At 47.6% G+C, this 18,776-nt stretch overlaps 1 pseudogene; it reads left to right on the top strand.

The window, feature by feature from the left end:
- The first annotated feature begins 6,525 nt into the window (after positions 1–6,525).
- On the top strand, positions 6,526–8,135 carry LOC118660199 (annotated as a pseudogene).
- Positions 8,136–18,776: the final 10,641 nt, after the last annotated feature.

The following is an 18,776-nucleotide window of genomic DNA, read 5'->3' as shown; positions in this document are numbered from 1 at the left end:
TCTGTACTGTGTGTGTTTTTTTAACATAAATCCAAACAAGGAAGACTTTCCCCTACACCAGTGATTTTCAACCACTGTGCCACAAGAATTTTTAAAACATGCAATACCTAACTCTTCAGTCAGGGGCACTGGCCTCTTTTCTCTTAGATTGTCAAATTGAAAAATGACAACAGCCAACACAACAATAGCAATCTAGTGTGAATGAATCAAAATTATATCTATTTTTTTGTCAGATTGGCAAAAAAACATACTGTATTTTTGGTGTGCCACAGCATTTTAGTAATTAGTTTATGTGTGCCATGAGATGACAAAGTTTGAAAATTGTTCTATAAACACAACTCCTAATGCTTTCCTTACTCCCTTAGGACAAAGATATGAATACTGAGCCCAAACTCAAGGTAGTAATCACTTTAATTTTGGAAAAAGTCTGATTTCTAACAATGATGGGAGAGAAATTAGAATATGCATGCTGGCTAATTTCAGATTTGGCCAATTTTTTAAAGTAAGCTTGGGGTTTATTTATGAATGAGTTCTTTTTAGCAACATCTCCTATTATTGGTTTTTTAGTATAGAATATTTAAAGAGAGAAACAAAAATAGCCTATAATACCACTTAAAAACCTTTTTTTTAATGTACAACATGGGGAGAAAAAAAAAAAAACTTAGCCCAGAAAGGTAACATTTTTATCGCTCCTCCATTCCACCATTCCACCATCCCACTTCCTCTCCACAAGGAAACCAGTGTCAAACACTTTTTCTGTGTATACATACTTGAATCCATAACAACTCTATATAGTATATGCAACACACATATACACAGTCCAAGGCACTTGACAGCAGTGCCTTCCTAAATCAAAGGAATCCACCAAAAAGTCAGGAGTATATGTGGATATTAAGCCTTAACAGAGCTTTTAGGATCATTAACAAATTAAACATACGTGCATTAGGTTGACATGAATCCAGTTTCCTTTGAAATTCAACCATTTTTAAAAACCTGGCTTAGCAAAATGTACTCCATTGTTACATGACAATGTTTTCTCTGAAATTACATTTTTTAAGCTCTTCAAATGTTTTCCATAATTTATAATCACTTCAGTTCTTTTTTTTTTTTAATTAAATCTTTATTGTTCAGATTATTACATTTGTTCCTCTTTTTTTTCCCCCCATAACTCCCCTCCTCCCAGTTCCCGCCCCACCCTCCGCCCTCACTCCCCACCCACTGTCTTCATCCATAGGTGCACAATTTTTGCCCAGTCTCTTCCCGAATCTCCCACACCCCTTTCCCCCCCAGGAATAGTCAGTCCATTCCCTTTCTATGTCCCTGATTCTATTATAATCAACAGTTCATTCTGTTCATCAGATTATTTATTCACTTGATTCTTAGATTCACTTGTTGATAGATGCATATTTGTTGTTCATAATTTGTATCTTTACCTTTTTCTTCCTCTTCCTCTTCTTAAAGGATACCTTTCAGCATTTCATATAATCCTGGTTTGGTGGTGATGAACTCCTTTAGCTTTTCCTTATCTGTGAAGCTCTTTATCTGACCTTCAATTCTGAATGATAGCTTTGCTGGATAAAGTAATCTTGGTTGTAGGTTCTTGGTATTCATCACTTTGAATATTTCTTGCCACTCCCTTCTGGCCTGCAAAGTTTCTGTTGAGAAATCAGCTGACAGTCGTATGGGTATTCCCTTGTAGGTAACTGAGTTTCTTTCTCTTGCTGTTTTTAAGATTCTCTCTTTATCTTTTGCTCTTGGCATTTTAATTATGATGTGTCTTGGTGTGGTCCTCTTTGGATTCCTTTTGTTTGGGGTTCTCCGCGCTTCTTGGACCTGTAAGTCCATTTCTTTCACCAGGTGGGGGAAGTTTTCTGTCATTATTTCTTCAAATAGGTTTTCAATATCTTGCTCTCTCTCATCTTCTGGCACCCCTATAATTCTGATGTTGGTACGCTTGAAGCTGTCCCAGAGGCTCCTTACACTATCCTCGCATTTTTGGATTCTTTTTTCATTTTGCTTTTCCGGTTGGGTGTTTTTTGCTTCCTCGCATTTCAAATCATTGACTTGATTCTTGCGCTCCTCTGGTCTGCTGTCGGGAGACTGTATAATATTCGTTATTTCAGTCCGTGTATGCTTAATTTCTAGTTGGTTCCCCAATATAAGATCGAGGGTCTCATTAGTTTTCTTGTAGATCTCATTAAGTTTATCGGCGGCTTCTAAACAGTTCTTGAGAGACCTTAAAAGTGTGGTTCTGAACTCTATATCTTCCATTGACAATTTTGTCCTGTTTCTTTGTCTCCGAATTTTGTTATGCTTCCTTGGTGCACCCCCTAGTGGTCTTTGTTCGAAGTCTTATAGTTAAATCTTGATTGTTGTAGCTAATTCCAGGGAGGGTTTGACCTCCAGGCCAGGTGGCTATGAGAATCAGCTGTGTCAGCAGTGAGAGAACTTCTGTCCTCTAGGGAGGTGCTAATCTGGCGTTTGCCTGAGGTTATCCGGCAAATGCCTGTGTGCAGGGCTTGGGCGGGGCAGGTCCCACAGGATCAACAGGGTGGGCCGGAGAGAGCAGTTATGGCGGCTCTCAGTCCTGTCCCCAGGGGCTCTGCCTCTCTGAGTCCCAGCACCCGCTGCAAAGCTCAGAGAGAAAGCTGCACTCGCTCTGACCGAAGCCAGACAGTCCCGTTTCTCCCGTTTGAGTCTGGGTCCCTAGAGACTCGCCCGGATATGGAGCTCAGAGTCTGCGACTCCCTCCCGATTGAAAACGCCAACCGCGCCCTCCGCCGCCAGCCCGCTCCGCGCACTCCGCACCTCAGAATTTGACTTCAGCACTGTGCCTCCTCTGAGTGTCCGTATGCGTTTCTCTTTCCTCCTAGTTGTAGGACTTCCACTCAGCCGGCGTTACTGTGGTTCTGGGTGCTGTCCCTTCCGTTTTTTGGTTTCACTTTTGAAGTAGTTGTTCAAAGCAGCAAACTCCGGCGTTAACCTATGCCGCCATCTTGGTTCTCCCCAACAATGTGAGAAAGTCTATAATCACTTCAGTTCTTAATCATGAGGTAGAGCGTTCCCAAGCTTGGCTGGGGATATGCTTTTCCTCAGAACTGGATGATTTACACGAATTTGCCTCAAGCTTTCAGTTATACCCAAGTGGGACACTGTCTGTTGTGATGAGGGCTGAATGGTTCTTTCTGGGTCCCTTACACCTTGGAGGTTCTCAGCCAGAGGCACAAAGATGATTAGGGTGGGGCTCAGAAAAATGAGTCCCAAATGGTGCGGCTGCCCTGGCCAGTGTGGCTCAGTTGGTTGGGCATCGTCCTGTGCACCAAATGGTTGCCAGGCAGATTCTTAGGGCACATGCTTGGGTTGTGGACTCGATCCCCAGTAGGGGACATGCAGGAGGTGGCCAATGGATGTCTTGCTCTCACATCAATGTTTCTGTCTCTCCTCTCTTCCTCTCTCTCTAAGAATCAATTTAAAAATCTTTTTTTTTTTTTTAAAAAATGTGTGGCTCTCCTTAAAAAAGAAGGAAATTCTGACACATGCTTCATCATGATGAACCTTGAAGACATGATGCTAAGTAAAATAAGCCAGTCACAAAAGCACAAATGCTGCATGATTCCACTTATATGAGGTATTGGAGAATAGTCAAATTCGTAGACAGGAAGTAGAAGGGTGGTAGTCAGCAGCTAGGGGGAGGAGGAAGAGGGAGTTAGTGCAGTAGGTACAGTTTCTGTTTTGCAAGATGAAGTGTTCTAGGGATTGATTGCACAACAGTATGAATGTACTTAATGTCACTCAACTGTCTACTTAAAAACAGCTAAAATGGCAAATTTTACGTTATGTGATGTGCTTTTTACCACGATAAGAAAAGAAAGGTTTGTGACTCAAGATCTGCTCATCCCTGATCCACATACTTCACCCCAACACTGAAGACAGGATCTCTAGGAAAGAACTGTTGGTACTTAGTAAGAGACGGAGCAAACCTTATCAGGTACAACGGAAACTCAGGGCCCACTGAAGAGACTGGTATCTGCCTGCCAGTGTCTTGGAATAACAGGACTCCAGGATGCGAGGTCCCTGCAAAACCTGTGCCTGGTGGGCCTCTGGCCTCTTCTGGATCATCTGCAGTGACCGGGACTTACTCTTCCAACTCCTCCCTCTCTCCCGATTCCTGGAAGCTCTTGTTCCAGGCAGCTCTTACTGAGCTGGATTTGGCCATCCCACCATCTCCACTATGGATCCTGGGACACCACAAGTCATGATTCTGACGCCTCACAATGAGCCTTAGATATCTGAGGGCAGGTAGGTCAGTCAGAGCAGCTCAGTGAGCACCATTGCTAACACGTGTGAAGCCTCTGTAACGTTACATCCAGGGGCCTGCTCCAGGAGGACAAACCAGACAGGTGGGGGAGAAGAAATCATCACCCCTTCCTCCTGAAGGTGGCTGCCCGGCGCCATGGCATATGAACTGGAAAATGGAGCCGGTGCCAGGCCCCCCTCACCTGGTCTCCGTGAAGAGCCCCGACGACACGAGCATAGTACATGGAGGGCCTATGCCCAGCCTTCTCTGCTTCAGACTAACCCACTTCACTTCCTTCATCACTTTACATGAGCCCCCGCCATCCTGATCAATCTCTTCTAAATTCAAGGTTGTCTGTCCAGTGAGGAATGCCCTTGACCTGGGGTTGTGATGATTAATGCCCATGTGTGTCAGGTTGCGGCAGCCAATTCAAGGCTAACAAGTCACCTGAGGCCCACGCATTGCCTGTAGGCATCCTGCAGCTGCCATGTGACTAGCTTTGTTCTTGTTCACTTTGAACCTTTTGAACTCTTTAAAACCTGGATTTTTATCATCCAGGATACACTCTCTCCCTACCTGCCCTTGCTGTCCTCATTCAAGTCATTTAAAAACAGTGTATGACAGGATGGGCCCCAAGCCCTGTGCTGCCCACTCTGGGTCCCCTCCAGGCTCACTAGGTTCTTTGGGCGCAGTCTGTCAGTGGCCAGAAGCCCATCCAGTTGTACTGTTCTCCATGTGCCCAAGCTTGTCTGAAGAAACCTCTGATATCCTGCTAAAATTCAAATACGCCGAATCTACTCTGTTTCCTGAGGTTAATCTGATCTAACTTTTCTTGAACCCATGTTGGCTTCTAGTAATCTTTGCTTCCTTCTCCAGAATCTAAAACCCAGACTTTTACAATTAATTCTAACATCTTGCTCAAATTTTATACCAAACACCCTGGCCTGAAGTCAGAGACTAACCTTTATTGCAAATCAGAGCAACTATCGTCTATTTTGTGGATTCCAGAACATTTCCATTTATATGCCAAGTCACTCACTCATTCAGCAAGTGTTTAGAGATACATTTTTTCCAAGCACTTTATTAGAGGTATAAAGGCAAAAGATACAGTCCCTGCCCCCCAAAAGCTTACTGAAACAGTGATGTGAACTGAACAGTTATGTCAGCAATGTTGAGAAAGGCACTTCGCATTAAGTACTTTGATAGAGGCAGACACAGAATGCTATATGAGTTCAGAGAAGGGGGCACAGTCCTGCTAGAGGATGGGGGCAGAAAGCTATCAGGGAAGACTTCCTGGAGGAGGTGTACTTGGGTCAAGTCTTGAAGAACAGGTAGGACTTAACAGATGAAGAGGGGTCAGGGAAAGAAGGCAGAGCAATCTATAAAGGGACTATAGTAGAACTCAGAGGTGGACATTGGAAAGGTGGGCAGGGCCAGATGCTGCCAGGGCTTGGTGTGCAATTCTTAGGAGTTTGGATATCATCCTCAAGTCGGTGGGAATTCACTGAAGCATTGTGTCAGCAGAGGTGGGTTTTAGAAACATCATCAAAACGCCTTGTGTTCCTGATGTTAGACAAACTGTCATGAGAGCCTCTCAGATGAAGAAAACCACAAAAGAGCAATTTGCTCCCAGCAGGTCCAGACTTTTGCCATAATGAGACCTGGCACCTGCCATGCTTCACCTCACACTGGCTCCAGAAGGGTCCCTGTGCAACCTCCCGAGCTATCAGTCAGTGCCATCATCGTGGGTCCGGGTTAAATGTTGGTGAAGGAGTCAGCTTACTAGAGGGCTGAGCTAATGGTCCTCACTCTGGGATTCTTCTGGAACCAGGGGCCGGCCTTGGAGGGGAAGTTGGCTGATGAAGCCCCTTCCTACTGTATTTTGACACAGAGGTGACATTTAGTAACCTACAAAGGCAGCAGTGGGTTGCAAGCTTTTTTATATATATTTTTTTATTTCAGAGAGAAGAAGGGAGGGGGTGAATGATAGAAACATGAGAGAGAGAGAGAGAGAGAGAGAGAGAGAGAGAGAGATCAGCTGCTTCCTGCACACCCCCTACTGTGGATTGAGCCCGCAACCTGGTCATGTGCCCTGACCCAGAATGGAACTGTGACCTCCTGGTTCATGGGTCGATGCTCAACCACACCGGCCAGGCCAGAACAGCTTTTAAGAAACAAATTGTGGAAAACCTCGATGTTCCCTCTCCCTTGGCTGGCAGTGAGGAGGCCGCACGATGGCCGGAGTTACTGTAAAAGATGTGAACCAGCGGGAGTTCTCAGAGCTCTGGCAGCCTTCCTCCAAAAGTCCGGGAAGCTGACAGTCCCTGAGTGGATGGGCACTGCCACGCTGGCCACGCATAGAGAGCTTGCTCCCTGCAATGAGAATAGGTTCCGCACAGGAGACGCTTCCACAGCGCGGCACCTGCACCTTCAGGGAGGCACTGGGTTGGCTCCTTGACCAAGATCTATGGAGGCGGCAGAGAAATGGTGCCGTGCCCGCCACTTTAGCAGAGGCTCTAAGAGCGTGGCCCACAGGGTCCCCCAAGCCCTGGAGGGGCTGAAAATGGTGGAAAAGAATCAGGATGGGGACTGCAAATTGACACCTCAGGGACAGAGAGATCTGGACAGAATCGCAGGGCAGGTGGCAGCTGTCAATAAGAAGAACAAATGCTGGGTTAATAAATTGCCTCATTCGATAAGAGAGAGAGAGAGAGAGAGAGAGAGAGAGAGAGAGAGAGAGAGAGAGAGAGAGAAGAAGAAGAAGAAGAAGAAGAAGAAGAAGAAGAAGAAGAAGAAGAAGAAGAGAAGAGAAGAGAAGAGAAGAGAAGAGAAGAGAAGAGAAGAGAAGAGAAGAGAAGAGAAGAAAAAAGAAAAGAAAAGAAAAGAAAAAAGAAAAACAAATTATGTGCTGGCCAGTGTGCCTCAGTTGCTTGGGCATCATCCCATACCCCAAAAGGTGGCTGGTTCAATTCCTGGTCAGGGCACATGCCCAGATTTCAGGCTTGATCCCCAGTACTGGGTGAGCAAGAGGCAGCCGATCAATGTTACCCTCTCACATCGATGTTTCTCTTTTTCTCTACCTCTCCCTTCTTCTCTCTCTAAAAATCAATTAAAAAACAGAAAGAAACAAATTACGCTGAGAGCTCAGAGAAGGATTGTGCCAACAGAAGCCACATAGGCTGTCGTCCCACAACAGGTGCTGCTCAGGTAGCTCCAATCGCTGCTTCTGGAAGGCTGAGTATGCAGGCGGCAGAACCAACGTTCACCCACAGAGAGGGGCTGCCAGGAGCTTCCTGGACCTCTTGTCACCTGTCAGTCACAGCTTCCTGCCTGCCCACCCCAGGAATGCTCCCCCTTCCAGGTCGCCACTGCAGAGGCCCTGGCTGGGCCCTTCCCACCTCTCCCTGCCTTCACACCAGCCCCTCTGTGCCATCCCCTTGAGCTGTTCTTTCAGCCCAATCTTCTGAGGCCTCAGCAGAGCCACTGAGGGAAGGAAGCAACACAACTTCTCTAGCCTCCGGAGATGCTCACGGCAAGTCCTGGCCATTCCCACCTCTTTACTGTGACAGACTCACCCAAGGGTTCCCCATCCTTGCTGGGAAAAGTGCCACGCTGGCCAAGAGGAGAAGGCAGAGAGCCACTGTGGTTCAAGTCTGCATTTCTGTTTAGTTGGGGTCCTGTATCTGCAGTGGCCTTGGTGGTGTCAGTGTGAGAAATGACTGCCCTGCTAAAGGGCTGTTGGAGGCCCTGCTGGTACATTCGCGTCCCAGTGCTGCTGGCCAACTGCAAGCGCTGGGCCCAGCTCACCTGGATGGGGCCACTGGCCACACCTTGCTGACCTCCAATATGGTCTCAAGGCTTAAGGCTTTCACTCCCCCTCAGTCCAGGATGTGTTTCCTTTGTGATTATTAAATTCACATAGCCTTGGCCCTTTCACCATAAAAAGGTCAAGGTCCAAGGGATGGTACCTTGGTTCCCTTTGCCTTGGTGTCAGCAGCTAACTCTGGCTCACTTCCCAGGGGCCGGATAGATGCCTCCACCCCACTCCACAAGGGGTCCCCTGAGGAGGCTCTAGAGTGGGGGAGGCTGGGTACCTTCTCCTGACTCCCTGGCTCCTTCTCATAAAATCCCCCATGAGCAGAGGTTTCCATCTACTGTTTCCATTCTGCTACAGTTAATGACCTTTTCAAAAGCTTTACTATCTTCTAATTAATATATATTTTATTTATATGTGCTTTATATATAATTATTGCAATTATATATACATTTTATCATTGTATTAGAAAATAGGAATATGTGTTAGAAAATATACTCATAATCTTACCCTCTATTGATAATCACTATTATTATTTTGGCATATTTCCTTCCAAACTTTATAACATTTTTTCATTCATGTACTTTTTAATAAAATATGATTACTCTATATGCCCTTTTGTTACAGTGATTTCCCCCCTTGACTATGTGTTATAAATATGTCTCTTTATCAGTAAACATATATCTACAGAATGATTTTGGTGGCTGTTTAGTATTTCATCGTATTGATGGGTGAGATGGATTCAACCTGTTTCCCATTATTAGGTACTTTAGATTATTTCCGTTTTTCTTTTATATTAGAGAGGCTACTATAAACAACATCTGCTTACCTATTTTGTGTGTGTAGCATTTATTATTCCCTAAAGATAAATGCCTAGAGGAGGGGTTATTAGGTCAAAGGGCACAAACATTTTAACGTTGTTTCATAGATACTGCTGGTCTGCCCTCCAAAACACACTGACTTCCCTTCCCATTAGCAGTGGTGAGCAGGCCACCCTCCTCACTCACCAGTCTGGGTTTTATCACTATTTGCCGTCTCTGCTAGTTTGCCTCAATCACTTGCCTTGGCAAAGCCTGTCTGAGCTTTCTCTGGAGGTCTAGGGGGGCACTGAGGTTGCACTGATAGGACAGTGTCCTGGGCCTCGCCTGGGCAATTGAACCAGAGCCAGGGACCCACCCCAGGCCGGAAGGACGACCTAGTTTCTGCAGCAGACTGCCAGTGAGCTGGAGCCCTCCTGACCCTGAAGTATCACAGATAACGCTCCTGTAGCGTGAAGGCTGCCTCTTACTAGTAGAGTGGGCCCCATAAAACCCTCCGATACACACAGACACACTCACTGATACTCCTAGAGGGACACACCCAGACACAGAGACACTGATACAGATAGAGATATACAGAGAGATACAGGCACACACTCACACATCCATAAATGCACACAGACGCACATAAGCACTCACATAGACATGCAGGCCCTAGTCAGGTAGATCTGTCCAACCTTCCACATACCGGCTCCCATTTCTCTCCAGAGCCAAAATCTAAGCCTGCCTTGGAGGGGTGGACATTTCCTCTGTTCCAAATGGCCACCTCCTCAGAAGGAGAGAGGGAGGGAATGGGAGTGCTCCCAGAGTGAAGAGTAGGCCCTTCGGCCAGAGGAAGAGGGACTGCCAGATGCATCATTTTTCAGAGGGCCCTCTGGCTTTTGTCCAGCCCCACCCTCCCCCAGAGTGAGAAATCCACACAGCCAGGGGGACACGCACACTCAGATCCCTGGCCTTCCTTCCAGACCACACGCAAGTGCCTGGGACCCTGGCGTTCCCTGAGTCCAGGGCCTCTTCCCCGCTCATCCTCCCTAGAGGGAGCGTGGGCCTCACTGCCAGCGTGTGCACCTGGCCTGAGGGGTGGTCCAGGGCGGCTGTGTATGGGCGTGGAAGGCTGCATCGTCTGCTTGCCTGCAAGGGTCCTCTGCAGGGTGATGGGAGGCAGAAGGAGAAGCGATGGGAGTCGTTACTATAAACTGGGGTGGGGAGTATCTCTCCCCAAGTCACCACATTTCAGCACAGAACTCAGAGTAGTCCAAGAGTGACAAATTCAAACTTTGCCTTCCAAGTCATTTCTTTTATTTTTAATAAATCATTATTGTTCAGATTATTACAGTTGCTCCTCTTCCCCCCCCCCCCCCATAGCTCCCCTCTACCCGGTTCCCACCCCACCCTCTGCCTTTACCGCCCCCCCGCCACTGTCCTCATCCATAGGTGTACGATTTTTGTCCAGTCTCTTCCCGCACCCCCACACCCCCTTTCCCCGGAGAATTGTCAGTCCACTCCCTTTCTATGCTTCTGATTCTATTATATTCACCAGTTTATTCTGTTCATCAGATTTTTTCTTCACTTGATTTTTAGATTCACTTGTTGATAGATATGTATTTGTTGTTACCCAAGTCATTTTTGATGGTCTGTTTTCCAAAGTTGGAGAATTAAACATTTTTATCTTAATAGTTTGTTAGTTTGATTTATAACCTTTAAATATTCGGAATACTTAGACATATGGTATGTGGGCCTCCCCTTGTATGCGTGTCCCTGGTCCTGCGCATGTTGAGGGCAGACCTGAAAGAGAGGCTAGAGCTGACGCTTTTCTAAGGAGGAGAAAGGGAAGTGGCTCTGTGAGCCCGGGCAGCCCGCGCCACGAGCCGGGCCTGGTGAGGCTGCCCTGCTGGCGCGGCTGTGAATGGTGCCCCTTCCTTTTCAGATCACGTTCAGGAAAGACCACCTGGAGGCCTGCCTCCTTTCCCTGGGGTGTGATGTGATGGCGCGGGAACGCAGCAACTTCGAGAGCTACTCCATGTGTTACGAGCATGTGCTGGAGCACACGAGGCTGAAGCTCAGTCAGACGGAGCAGGTATGTCCCCCAAGGCCAGAAGCAAGGGGGGAGGTAGCGGGAGGGAGGCCCGGAGTCACTCTGAAGAAGAAAGTGGAACAGAGGGTGGGGAGAGGTGTTTTATGCAAGAACTGGGGTGGATGGCGCGCTCCAAATTCCTCTTCTCATTGGCTCATTTTCTCCTGCTAGTATTCCCAGCCGCAAAGGGGGTGGCCCCGGCAAGAGTGGGTTGTGTGGGTTGGAGGTGTCTAGTGGGAATATAATAAGAGGTGAGCAGCTAAGGAGCTGGCCTCCCAGGGAAGATGCATAGCTGACCTTCCCACCCTTGACAAACACTAGGCACCTGGTGCTGTTCTGGTCTAGCAGAGAAGCCAGGATCCTTGAGTCAAAAGCGTCTTCAGGACGCACATCATGGGTCTCCGGATGAGGCTTCCTTAAAATGAGACCCCACTGCGGGCCCCAAGAGTCGCTTCTCCTGTCCTAGATTGCGTTCTTTTTGAAATGGATTGCATCGGAGGTTCAGTGTCATTTCAGTGCATACCTAAAAACGGTGCAAAGGTCTGAACAAATGAAGCATTAAAATATCAAATAATGAGTCTTGGCTCTGGCTCCCAGCTTGGCTTGTCCCCATAGCTGAGTCCTCTGTGTCAGTGTGGATACCTGCAAGTGGATGCTGTCTTTTGATGCTGGACTGGTCATCCTGAAGCACAGTCCTGGCTCTGGGTGGGGCCCAAGGATCTAAATCAGCGGTTCTCAACCTGTGGGTCGCGACCCCTTTAGCGGTCAAACGACCCTTTCACAGGGGTCGCCTAAGACCATCCTGCATATCAGATATTTACATTACAATTCATAACAGTAGCAACATTACAGTTATGAAGTAGCAACGAAAATAATTTTATGGTTGGGTCACAATATGAGGAACTGTATTGAAAGGGCCAGAAGGTTGAGAACCACTGATCTAAATGAAGCTCCATGAACACAAATCTGAAGTGTCTGGAGTATGTGGTACTGAACTGGCCATGGTTGGAAGAGTACATGTTTGAGCTTAGTTGTGCACTGCTTTCTTCTCTTCAGGAATTAGATGTTTTACGAAGAGGTCAGAGTCCACCTGAGGATAATGCTGGCCAGGTAGGTCGGCTATTACTAAAACGGTTCTCTTCTCCATTCCTCAACTCCACAACCCCAGGGGTAGCCACGCCTGGTACTCCCTGGTGTTGCTTTCCTGTGCCCCCTCGAGGAAAGCTCCGCCAATGAGGGTGTGCTGCAGAAACATCTGAAGGCTGATGTTCACTTTTTAAGCAATGTGGGGGTTTTTTATTTGTTTTATTCGGTATTTTTTGTTATTTTTATTGATTTCTTTTTTCTTTTTGTTGTTATTTTTGGGTTTGGGAAAGAGGTGTTGTTTGTTTCTTTTGAGGTCGGTTAAAGTGCAATTCCAAAGAAGAAGAGGTGTGTAGGCTGAAGTATCAAGGGGCATTTGGACATGGAGACCAAGAGAGTTGAAATCTTTCCTCCAAATGAAAAGCAGTTAACTAGTGTATCCTCTGGGGTCATTCATTCAGCAGCCATTTACTGAGCACCTACTCTGAATCTGGTACTGTTCTCTGACCCTCAAACCCACCTAGACTCTCCCACCTACATTTGCACAGCAGGATACTCACCTTGTACCTTAGGCTTAAAGGAGAAGTGCACACGGTAGCGGCAGTTTGGAATTCCCAAACTATCTTCCATTGAAAGAAACTGTTTCTGCTGCTAGGTTGCGGAGCTCAGTCATGATATGATCATGGAAATCACTGCTCTGAGAGCCCGCCTCACGGATTTGGAAGAGGAGAATCTGAATCTCGAAAAGCAAATCAGAAAAGAAGTGCAAGAAGAATATGCAGATTTAGTCAAAACCTTGTTCATGGGTTGTTTACACATGAAAGTAAGTGGCCTGGGTTGGACACCGGGGCAGTCCTGTGGGGAGCGGGTGCAGCTGACCCCATGGCGCTGAACATAGCGGGGTTGACGACGAATGGCCATAAGAATTTTCCAGCTCTGAGCTTTCTCTACAGAGAACGAGTCAGCAATGGGTTGTCGTTATTTTACGAGAACAGACACTGAATTTTAGGTAATTTAGAAATTTGCTCTTTTCCTCACTCTACGGCCAGCTGAGGGAAGGAAGGGAGGGGGGGGTCTTCTTCTCCAATGTCTATTAAGTGTGACCATCCAAACAGAAGAGGACAGTGCCCTGGGCCAGGCCAGACCCCAGGCACCACCAGAAAGCTCGCTGGGCAGATTCAGAATCTGGATCATCTTTCGAGATTTTTCCAGCCCTCAAAATGCCCACCAGCCTTTCTCTACCATCCGTGTCAGGGAGTGGCTGACTCGTGAGTGAGGCCCATCTGGAAGAGCAGTGATGGGTGCCCATGTGCTCACAGCGCTGAGGAAGCCTGCCGCTTTCTCATGACATCCGAGCAGCTGTAAATAGAGGCCTGGGTGCCTAGAATGGGTCATCGCAGAGCCCGGGCCAGCTGTCCCACAGTACAAATCTCAGTTCAAACCCACCACCCTCCAGTCCACTGCCCCCTTCCCCGCATTAGACATCCCCAGAGCCAGCCCCAGCAGGTCCTTCCCTATGTCTCCGGGGAGTCCAGGGCTGTCCCAGGCTTATCACACTGAGAGAAGCTTCTGCTGATGCTCCGCCCTGGCCTGCTCATTCCAGAGAGGGCTGGAGAGTCCTTCTCACTTGTGAAGGGCCCACGGAGTACAAGCACTTACAAATATTAAAGGATCAAAACCAAAATGCGTGGGCCTGACGCTGCAGGGGAGGGGTGAGCAGACATCGAAGGCTGGAATCTGTTAAGCCATCTTTCGAGTGTGAGGTTGTTGAAAATGTCTTAAGTTCTTTGTAGCTTCTGCCAGATTCCTAGACAGAAAGTGGATTCAGTGCTTCTCCCAAGCTAAACTAGTTCTACAACGCCCCCCAATTCTGCCATCAGGTTGACTCAGCAGAGTCTGACCTGATAAAACACTGTGGATTAGTCACTAACGGGGAAGTCCCTGTTCTACCCCAAGGTCTCAAAAAGATGGTGAAGCTTTTGTTGTGTGGCCAGCAGCCGGCTCCCCGCTGTGGCTCCCAGCGGGGCACTCTCCTCCTGCCTTCCTCCCCAGGGAAGTGATTCAAAGGTGAGAAGGTTCCCCACTCTCACCTTTAACTGAAGAACATTGAGTTTCCAGTGATCAAGTCATTTCACCATAAGCCATTCAGAACAGGCTATTTATTAGTGAGATTTCTGCTGGACCTAACTAGGAAGGCAGCCAGCCCAATTCCTTCCTCTGTTGTATCTATTTTTAATGGACTTCCCCATTAGTAACTAATCCACCGTGTTTTATCAGGTCAGATTCTGCTGAGTCAACCTGATAGCAAAAATCCTTAAATTTAGTTCAACTGGTATGGTTCAGTGGTTGAGCATCGACCAATGGACCAGAAAGTCATGGTTCAATTCCCAGTCAGGGCACATGCCTGAGTTGCAGGCTCCATCCCCAGAATGGGGCCTATAAGAGGCAGCTGATTAATGATTCTCTCTCTCATCACTGATGTTTCTATCTCTCTCTCCCTCTCCCTACCTCTCTGAAATCAATAAAAACATATTTTTAAAAATCCCTGAGTTTAAATGTCTAAGTAACCACGTGGCGGGGGGAGGGGGGTAATTTTCCATCTGTGATCTCCCACTCTCCTGCTCACTCGACTTGCCTTGGTGTCTGACAACCTAGGCAGGCTCTCCGGTGGTGAAGCCCTGCGGGTTGAAGACCACACTTAACGGGGCTGCTAGAGAGACATCCAGGTAATACCTGACGAAATAATTGTCTGGGTGGGTGGATGCTTTTTTCATGTGAAATCATTTCTGAAAGTTGCGTTTTAGAAGGCAAAACGACTCTTCCACTACTGCCCTTCCTGAACCTGAGTCTGCGATTTGCAGGAGAAGTTGCATGAGAATCAGCTTAATTTGATCCAGAAAGTGTGTGAGCTCATCAGCGAAGTGAGAACAGAATGGATGGATCACATGAAGAAAAAATGGGGCTCTGCCAGACCTGATGAAGGAATGAAAGAAAGTGCAGCCAAAGTATGTGATTTCATTTAGCAATGGGATATCAGCACTTCTTCCAGCGTCTGACCCCACCGCTCACTCTGCATTCCAGTCGGGTTCCCCTGGGAAAGCAATGAACGCATTAGGCATATTAAAAGGGCACAACTGTGTCATCTTCTGGAAGGCATGTTTCTGACGTTAGGGTTCATGCTCTCCCAAGAAAAGTGTTGGGGGCAGCCTTTTCTGAAAGTGAGCCTTCTTCACAGGAGCAGCTGCGGGACTTGGAGCAGGAGAACTGCAGCCTGGCCGCCCTGGTGTGCAAAATGAAGAGCCTGGGCCGCTGGAGGCTGGCTGTGCAGCAGGCTCGCTTCCAGGACCAGCTGAGCAGGGCCCAGAAGGTGAGCGATGGGGGAGGCCTGGCCCTGGGGGTGGGCTGAGGGGGGCTTGACTGCAGCTGCTCCAAACATCTTAAAGGATCTGACAGTAGAGCATTTTTCCAGGGAACAGGCAATGTCAGAGCCTCGAGAGAAATAGGAAAGAGCCAGAAGCAAAAGGCAAAGAAGCAAACGGGAAAACAGATCAGAGTTTAGAGCAAGGAAAGGGAAAATATGGAGGAGAGACTTTACCAAGGGCTTGAGGCGGCATTCTGCAAAATGCTCCAGCCTTGGCCAGCTTGGCACAGCAGTTAGAGTGTCCGCCTATGCACCAAAGGGTCACAGGTTTGATTCCCCGTCAAGGGCACGTACCTCGGTTGCAGGTTCGATCCCGGGTCACGTGGGGGAGGCACTCGTTGATGTGTCCCTCCCACATGGATACTTCGCTCACTCTCTCTCCCCCTCATCCCCTTCTACTCTTTCTAAAAAAATCAATGGGAAAAATATCCCTGGGTGAGGATTAACAAACAAACCAAAAAAAAAAAAAACTTCAAATCTTTGCGTTTCAAACATGATTATCTGAGGAAAATGAAGTAACAATATAATAAGTGGAAAATCCTCTTTAAGGTAAATTGAAACCAGAGCACGTATAGCGCTCTGGGAACTTTTACTCACTGCTTCTGGAAGCCTTCCCTCTGGTCTGTCCTCTGCTCTCAACGGAAGTCGCGTGGTGGGGGCAGCGGCCTTCGGTGGCGGGTGGCTTTGAGGCTGCACATGAAGCTGCAACTGTGGGAAGGAGACTCATTTCCCGTCTTCCTGTGTTTGGATGTTCACAGGAGGCCACACAAAGTAAAAAGGAGTGTGTGCGCACCAAGCTAATGGCAGAACAAGAAGTGGTTTTATTTCGCCAACAGCTGCTGGCCCTGAGGCAGGCCCTGGCCCGGGCTCAGGCCCACAACGTGAGGATGTGCGAGCAGCAGGAGAGCCAGGTATCTGAGCCCGGGGCCCGCCCTGCAAAGCAGAATGTGGCCTCCGGAAGCCGCTGGTGCTGCCTGTGGCAGTCCCCGGGGCTCCTCGGTGTGAAGGCAAGCCGTCGGCGCGGCCAGAGAAAGATGGCCCGGGTCTTGGCCTCCCTTCTCCCTCCTTTCCAGCCCAGAAACCAAGCGCAGTGGCCGAAAGGCTTTCGTTCTTATTCATACTTGGCTTAGATGGTGAAATGTTACTTATACATAAGATTATTTAAGAGTGTGTGTTGGGGGTGAGGGACGGGTTCTCTGATGATCTTTTCACCCAAGAGGTCTGGGTCTCTGCCTTGAATTTGATCCTTTCATCTTCCAAGCATTCTTTCCATGAGAGTGTGGCCCAGCTGTCATTATGCCCCAAGCAGACCTTTCGGTCCTTTCCTGATGACCCACGCTAAGTCTTCATTTCAGACATTTCTGCTGCTTAGTAGGGGCTGGCACAAAAATAACATGTTTCCAAGTCTAAGCTCCTAATAACTGTGCTGACCCTCTGAGCATGGAGGAGGCAGAGACCCCCGGTTTAGAGAGAGAACGGCTACGTTTAAATAACAGCCTGGGAAAGCTAGGCATATTTAAATCAAGAAATGTGATTTGTTCCTTTTGGATTCTAATTTCTCCATCATTGTACAGCAGGTGATCATAGTGTATAATTATGTAAACTGCAAAGTCACCATACAAGTATAGTAAGTCCTCATTTAACATCATCAATAGGTTCTGCAACTATAAGCAAAACAATGCATAACAAAACCAATTTTAGCACAGGCTAATTGATAGAAACAAGATTTAAGTTCTAACAGCATCTCATCAACATTATAATGAAATGACGGACAAAACAATGTTATCCAAAGACCTGCTGTATTAATCATTGTTAGTAGTGCTATAATTAAAGGCTGACCATATGGTCCTTATGGTGCTACTAATTAGAATAATTTCAGAACAGAACCAAATTATTACGACTGTTTCCTTCTTTAGCCATCTGGAATCTGGCTTCCCCAAAGCTATTTTGGAAATCCAAATGAAGGCCAGGGTAGGCCCTCCCTCCCCACTCATTGCGTGTCTTGGATCACCTGTCTCCCCAGGTTACCCCTGCTCCCTCGTGATAAATGCTCAATGATGATACAGATGCCATTTCTGATAGATAGAACTATTCGGTTAATAAGCTAAGTAACATACACATTCTCATCAAATTCTGGTATTAAAAAGACCAAATTACTTGATCTGGTGTTGCTGGGTAGTGGCATTATCGCTTGCCTGGCTATGATTTTATTATTTTGTCTTGCTTTTGCCCTGACTGTTGCCTCGAGGCTCACAGTAAACGCCATGCCCACATCCTGATGGTGTTGCCGCTGGGCTGTCGTACCGTGAACTGAGGAACACTCCATACAGTTCTGCCCCCGACCCTAATGGAGGTCCCCCAACTTCTAGATCCCTGCCTTGTACTGAGAAGAAACTGTGCCTTTCTCATTTCCTTTGGCCTTTTCCTTCCTCAGGCCCGATTGCTGAAAGAGTTGGAACACAAAACGACCCAGGAATCTCTCCACCGGCAGCAGCTGGATTTACTGAAAACCTCCAGCATGGAGAGGCTCTTGGAAGATGTGGAGCAAAAAGAACAGCACCTGCAGCTCCTGGCTGAAGAGGCTGAGCGGGCTGCTAGACTGGGCCAGCTCCAGAGGAAGAAAACTGAGAGAGAACTCCGACAGGTAACTCCAGCGACAGGTAGCAACAACTCGAAAGCGGGTCAGGCTGCCACAGCAGAACCCTGTCATTCTTCCCATCTTTTCCATGCCTCTCACGCCCCCCAAGGCAATGTTTCTCCACCTTCGTCACTTCTGGGCCCACCAAGAAAATGGAAATATTTATGCCCACCCTGGGCGATTGTTCCAGCTGCTTATGTGAGAGATGATGGCTTGCCTACCGCAGGGCCCGGTATGTTGGCACCTTCGTAACCCACTTGAAAAACACATTTCCACCTGGTTCTAATCCTTGAGCCAGGTATCCTTTAGAAAATCATGCAAAAGCAACAAGTACTATGGAGGGTGGATTCCTGCAAGAGCCCCCATGGCCAGCAGTGGTTTCTTTATTTTATATATTTCTTTACTTTTAACATATTTTTGTTGACTTCAGAGAGGAAGGGAGAGGGAGAGAGAAATAGAACCATCAATGATGAGAGAGAATCTAAGTCCTTCATTTGAATTACCTCATTTAATCCTGCACGCCTCACACCGGGGATCGAACCCACAACCCAGGCATATGCCCTGACTGGGAACCGAGCCTCAACCTCGTGGTTCATAGGTCTACCCTCAGTCACCGAGCCATGCGGGCTGG

This window comes from Myotis myotis, unplaced genomic scaffold (genome assembly GCF_014108235.1).
Source record: "Myotis myotis isolate mMyoMyo1 unplaced genomic scaffold, mMyoMyo1.p scaffold_m19_p_7, whole genome shotgun sequence".
Classification (NCBI taxonomy): domain Eukaryota; kingdom Metazoa; phylum Chordata; class Mammalia; order Chiroptera; family Vespertilionidae; genus Myotis; species Myotis myotis.
The sequence above is the reverse complement of the archived record's forward strand: the minus strand, read 5'-3'. Positions and strand labels throughout refer to the sequence as shown.